General features: G+C 37.6%; 1 pseudogene; it reads left to right on the top strand.

Moving 5' to 3' along the window:
• The first annotated feature begins 4,231 nt into the window (after positions 1 to 4,231).
• On the top strand, positions 4,232 to 6,968 carry LOC101297061 (annotated as a pseudogene).
• Positions 6,969 to 7,125: the final 157 nt, after the last annotated feature.

Below are 7,125 nucleotides of genomic sequence, written 5' to 3'. Positions count from 1 at the left end.
TGAGATGTTGTGTGGCTTTGCGTTGTGGGGAGGTCGGGTCAATGAGCAAGAGCAACGGCCTATCGTGTCAATAGGGTGGGAATCTGGAGCGACGACACAGTATAAAGGGGAGAACGTGGCGGCGGTTGCCCATATAGATCGGTTTCATGATTATATTGGGTATCTCTAATGCCACGCCTGTTGTGAATTTGGAAGGTGATCAATAAGTTGCCTCCTCTGGGCGGATGCAGACTGTGGAGCTTTTCGGATGGGGGTCGGCGTCGTGGCAGCGCAGATGGCATGCATACAGTTATGCCGGTGCACTTTCGAGCCGAGTCTTGAAAGGCTAGCCTTTGGAGGTCCAATAGGTTTAGGTTAGGCCTGGGTTCCTGTTGGGCTTGGGTCAGTTATTTTTTTTTCCCTTTATTTCTTAGTTTTGGTGTTGGTTGTTTGTCATCCCTCCCTTTTTGGCGAGGGTTTTTAGGGTGTTGCTAGTTTGGTGTCATTGGTGGTTTTAGTAGGGACATGGTTGGTGTCATGTGACTCATGTCTAGGGACTATCGATTTTGAACGTCGGTGTTTTCTTGTTGTTATTGTAATGGGGAGGTTGCCCATGCATATATGTTAACGGTTTTTGTGTCTAATGTTTGGTAGGGTTGTTTCTTCTTGAGGTTGACCGTAAGAAGGTATCGAGGCTTCTAGATGGGGTTAGAAGTAGGTTACGTTTGAACCATCTCGGTTCATATTCTTTGTAATCGCAGGTATGTGGGTAGGGAGGAATGTGTGGACTTGTTATCGACCACCGAAATCTCTCATGGTTGTTATTATATAAAGTTTTATCTTTCTAAAAAAAAAAAAAAATGTCTCACTCTAAAAATTGGTACATTAAGTTTGAAATCATTCAAATTGGTACATGAAATTCAAAACCCGACACATTTTTAATAACACTATTAACTCTTTGTAATCACTCATTTTTCAAATGACACTTTTGTATTTTCAGTCTCTTTCTCTCTCTTTCAACAGGGGGTGGTAGTGAGATTTTTTTAGCAAAGCTAGTAGCGTAGTCACTGTAGTGGAATAGTGGACCTATGAACGGATTTAATGAATTAGCAAGTGATAACGATGGTGGCAGCTCAGCTATTTTCGACAAACATGGTCTCTGTAATGAATCTCAATACTCTCTTTGCCTATTGTCTCATGTTTTTCCACATTCTGATTTCGTTTAATTAAGAAGTAGAAGTTCTGTTTGACATAGATGTTTCGGCAGTTAGATATTATCAGGTTTCCACTTCTACTAAAAGAAATAGAATTATAAGTACCTTAAGGCTTAAACATGTATCTATAGAGATTGACTTTCTGTTTGAAGTCAGTTGCATAAATGCATCAGACTTGACGTAAATCTTTCTTAGAAAGACTACATATTTTAATCAGAATTTATTTATTTGAGTTAATCTTTTTCAAAGTAAATCTCTTGGTTATACCTACTGTTTTTGCGGCAAAAACACTTGATTTAATATCAATGGTCATAGCTATAAGTCTCATTTGGTTTGCCTCCTCTGTGTGTTTTTTGTACACATAAAAGTCACAGTAGTTTTGCGATATCATTAACAGCATAATATAAACTTTCATATATGTATCTACATTCAACCGACTTATCTAGTTGCATTTTCTTAGGATTGCTGATGCCGAAGAAAACTTGGGAGAAAGTGAGGTCAGGGACTGACCCAGGATTAGTTATAGGTTAGGCTATTTGGGCGAAGCCCAAAGTTTTTAAAAAAACAATATTTCTCCATGCCTACTAAAAACTAAAGAGAATGAAATTCATAGAAGAAGGAAAATAGATAGAAAAGACAGTAAATGTTATTAAAAGAAAGAAAAAATAATGAAAATAGAGGAAAGATAAGAAAAATCATGCAATACAGGTCAAACCTGTGACCTAATGTTGGTAAAGAAGAGACTTAACCCACTTGTGTATAAGATACTTTTGCACTTAAAGCCGCAAATTATAATACACTAGCCTTTATACCCGATACTCACGTGTGAAGATGTTTTTAATATGTTAGTTTTTTTTTTTTGAGAAGTACATTAGTAGGTAGTGGGAGTTTTTAGTAGGAGTTTATAAGTCTTAATTTTCCTTGAACATTCACAATTATCTGCATTATTATTTTTTTATTTTTTAAATTTTTTGATACTCGCGTGTGCGTTTAATTTTCTAATTACTTTTTCTTATTAGTTATTGCACATTATCCGGTTTTGCTTTACAAAGTGTAAATGACATTCGGAACTAGATACATTCTCTTAATCTATTACAACTGAAGCCTAATTAAATAATAATGTAATAACTAACTCCTATTGATCATGCTTAATCTTCATGAACTGTTAACTTAATAAATAAATTCAACCACAATAAACATACAAAGTCCAAGCAGGTTATAGAGTACACTAATAAAAAAAAATATATATAAGCATGATAACATAACTTAGGTCTTATTTTGAACTCAAAATTGTTCAAATCTTCCTCCACTGGCAAACTTTATCCACGACCCCGTCATTACCTTTCGGCACACATGTGCAGGAATTCTTATATACATTGAAATCCACATGCCTCAAGATTAGCAATTTCATAGTCCTGGAAAAATTTAAAAAATGTGAAAATTTGCACAGTATGGAAAAAGTTATATTAGCTAGAAAGGTCATTACTTGAAACAAAGACGAATGAGATAGCTTCATGGTTGTACACAATTGCAGCTTTTTACCCAGCCTATTGTTCCTTATTGTTCAGTGACTGCTCAGAGTAGTCCACAATCCCTAGAACATCTAATAGCAGGAGCTGCATTGATAAAAAAATTTACAAAAAATTACATTTAGCTCAGTAAACAACGTAAATACTATTATGCAGTTGAAAGCGGTATTTTGTAGGCAAACCAACATTCAGTAACAGCTCAATAACTGAACATTCAATGATATAGGCCAAAACAACCCAGTTGCATTTTATCGAAATCACTGAATCATACATGTAAGTCTGCAACCAAATATATCAAGTTCCTTCAGAATGGAGATACAAAGACAACCTGGAACCAACTGAATGAGTTCATTACATCATAAATGTAATCAAATATATCATATTCTTTCTAAATATAGAAAAAATGCAAGCCAAGTGGTAAAGGCAGTGGAGTATAAGAACAACCATAGATAAGTAATTTGAAAAATATACCCAAACCGATTTGTTATTAGCAAGGCTGCACTGCTTGTTGAAAAAGATAAATACAAAGATGCAGTGATTGTAGTAACAATTGTACCTGAAAACTTCCTCCCATCCCAAATTCTCAATCTCACTTGCTCTGCATCCCAAATGAAATAGAATTTTTTTGAAAAAAAATTAAGGAGAAGAGGAGATAGAACTAAAAGGAAAGCATGAGAAAGCAAAAGAGTGGAAGATCACATCAATAAGGGATGCCTACACATTTGCAGATAAACAAAAGAGCAACCTATAAAGCCCCCTTTATAACTTGATATATTCCCAAAAAATAACAAATCGTTTAGCATTAAGAACATACCTCAATTCCACCACTAAGAACATACCTCAATACCCAAATAACCACTCTTTCAATTCCACCACTCGTTTAAGAACAGACCTCAACTACCTAATCAATTTTAAGGCTCATTCCTTCAAGAACATACCTCAATACCCAATTGTAGGAGCGGCAGACATACCATTCAAACATGAGTCCACGGTTTCGAGCGGCTGTTTAGGTTCGGAGCTGCACCTAAAGGAAACCTGGAAAAGAGATAACGATTTCAGTTTTGGGAGTAAGAATCGATAGAATTCACCCAAAAGGTAATACCTTAACACGACTCAGTTGAGTCTGATTGCAGAAGAAAAAAAAAACTGAACTTTCGAGCCAAGCTGAGAGTGGAGGAATCGTAAACTGAGAGTGGAGAGTTTTTTTCCTTCGCCTTCTCCTTTTGGGTTGAACCTTCTTCTTCCTTTTGTAGTCATTAAATGGTGGCGAGTCCATCAATAACTTCCCTTCCCACATTCAGATCGTGATTATCTGGTTAATTGCTGAAGATGGCGATTTTTCTGGTTAACTGCTGAGCGATGTGGATGAGTTCGTGTTGTCGCACGTTTCTCCCCGGATTGTTGTCCCACGTTTCTGCCGGGAATTTTGTTTTTGGATTTTCTCTTTTTTCTTCTTTTCGTTATTACTGTAATAGCCCTCGTCTAAGTTTGTCAGAATATAGCGTTGGAATGTCAAATTTGGCAGTTCACAATTTGGTGAAGCTTTTGAGGGCCTGGCTTTATAGTAGTAGAGATAGAGGTTGTTGGGAGAAATCTCCCTTGGGCTACAGCCCAACTAACCTTACACTTAAATACGTCCCTGAGTAAGGTTAGAGACTCATTTGGCCAAGTCCCTGTTTTTCATCCGTATTGGTGACAAGGTACATAGGTTTGAAATTTGTTTGTTCTATGAATCATTTTTTTTCTTTATGTTTCATTTGATTGTAACTTCTTTCCTTGTGACCCCAGGAGAAAGCACTGGGACGACTCAAGGTAAAAGAAAGCAAGACAGTTGCAGTTGGGCAAAAGATGGACTTGGTGTTCTACACACTGCAGCTTGGTTTCTTTTACATGGATTTTGACCTCATTTCTAAGAGCATTGAGAAAGCGAAGAAGTAAGTAGTGCCTTGGGCTCTGTGAGCTGCATTTATAATTTCTTCATTTCCAAATTTTGTAGTTGAGTTTTTTTAACCATTCGGCAATGTTGACATGCAGCTTATTTGAAGAGGGAGGTGATTGGGAAAGGAAGAATCGCTTGAAGGTATATGAAGGCTCAAGGCTTATACTGCATGTCCTCTCGAAATTTTAAGAAGGCAGCAGATTTGTTGCTATTTTCACCACTTACGAGATCTTTCCCTATGACATCTTCATAATCTATACCGTCCTGACAAGCATTATATCTTTGGATAGAGTTTCTTTAAAGCAAAAGGTATACTAACTATGTGATTGTGATTTTACATTATCACTTAAAACACATATTTTACTATTTTAACGATACATAATGAGTAATGTTGTAATTAAATTTTTAACAGTTTTGAGGATTAATATTACTATTTTGAGAACTCATTTTACAATTTTATACAGAATTAATGCATGACATGTATTAACTCATTATAGAATTTTCCTGAGGTATTAGCTATCCATATGTGAGTTCTAATTTTAACCCATGTTTCACAGGTGGTGGATGCTCCAGATATTAACTGTGACTAGGAAAGTCCCGTACTTGTCTGAATTTTTGAACCCACTGTATGATTGTCAGTACAAGCCATTTTTCAAAGCCTTTGGTAAGTAGATAATTTACGTCATTAAGAAATTCTTGTTACTGGTCACATTTCTTTTTCCATTTATTCATAGCTGTCATTTTCTATCTTTATTTTTTGCAGCTGATCTGACTGAGCAGATATTGGATCGTTATTTGCATCCACACTTCCGGTACTACATGAGGGAGATCAGAACTGTAGTTTATTCTCAATATTTGGAGTCCTACAAGAGTGTCACTATTGAAGCAATGGCGAAGGCATTTGGCGTAACCGTGGACATCAATTCATTGATCTGTACGTAAGTTACTTTCTGCTATATTTACACCTGACTGTAAATTAATTTTGTATAAATTTACCGATCATCCTTATTCCCACCCATCTCATCTCATTTCATGTGTCTGTTTTTCTTACCCATGATTAACAATTTAAAACTATAATAAATAAATTTTGTTTTCTTTTCATTTATAAAATTAAGTTAAAAAACATGAACATCCACATCAACATCGCCGTCGTCTACCTCCTCCTCCTCCTCCTTCGGTTTCCCCAGCCACATCCTACCCTAGGCGGAGCAGCCCCGCCGATTGTCGTCGCCGAGCGATCGGGTAAGTCGGGAGCCGCACGGGCAGGGCCGATATCGGACTTGGTGGTGGCGCCACGGTTGAGACCGGCGATATCATTGACGGGAGGCTCGGAGTTGAGGAAATTGCGGCGGGGTTTGGGGATGGCGAGGGGTTGGGTGCCGCGAAGAGGGGGATGTGGAGGGTTAAGGTTGAGAGTGGGGAGACGCCGAGGTCGGAGAGGAGGGTGGGGGAGGAGTTCTTGGGGAGGGGAGACGTCGCCGCAGGATTACCCGCCGGTGGAGCAAGTGAAGCAACAACCGGGAAAGAAGAAGAATAAGTCTGGGATGGGATTCGACACTGGGTTGCTAGGAGGTGTGCTCGGTGGGATGTTGATTGAAGATATGGTGTTCGACGGCGGCGGCGGATGCGGTGATGGATGTGGCAGTTGATTTGGGATTCAATTTTTTATTTATTTTTAGAATGAAGAGGAATCGTGGTTGATGTTCATTTTTTTTAACTTAATTTTATAAATTAAAAGAAAACAAATTTATTTATTATAGTTTTAAATTGTTAACCATGGTTTAACATGATTAAGAAAAAAGACACATGGCATAAAACAAGGTGGGTGGGCATTAAAATAGGTAAATAAGGGTGGTCAATCAATTTACACTCATATTTCACTTCTTTGTGGTGTTCTCTGTCAATTTTATGTCTGGTCCCTGATTCGTGACGAGGCATTTGCTAACGCATTTTATGTACCTTCTACTATTAATTGTTTGCAGGGAGTTGTCTCGGTTCATTGCAGCAGGGTCTCAAGGCTAGGCGCGTCGAAAACAACGTTCGACTTGCATGTATTAAGCATATAGCTAATGTTCATTCTGAGCCAGGATCAAACTCTTTTTTTAACTATAATTGGGCCCTGCAGTGGTATAATATAACCTAATGAACCGGGTGTACTACTTCCCTTCTCCACTGCAAGATAGATAAAGTTTCAGGTGTTCTAGAAAATAATCGTCTAGATGCCAAGAATTCTCTGTATCAGGCAACTATCAAGAAAGAGGACTTCTGAACATGATCTAGAAGTTGTCTCGTGTTATTGATCTTTAAGCATGCACAAGCTTTTATGGATTTTGTAAGTCTAAAGAACTTGAGAGCATAACAATTTGTGACTTTTCAATTCTGATTTGATGAACTAACTAGTATTTTCTCATTTTGGTCATGGACAGGTTTGGTTCATGTCCCCCTCTCTTCTTGTATATTCTTT

The sequence above is a fragment of the Fragaria vesca genome, linkage group LG5 (assembly GCF_000184155.1).
Source record: "Fragaria vesca subsp. vesca linkage group LG5, FraVesHawaii_1.0, whole genome shotgun sequence".
Classification (NCBI taxonomy): domain Eukaryota; kingdom Viridiplantae; phylum Streptophyta; class Magnoliopsida; order Rosales; family Rosaceae; genus Fragaria; species Fragaria vesca.
This window is presented reverse-complemented; position numbering and strand designations above follow the sequence as displayed.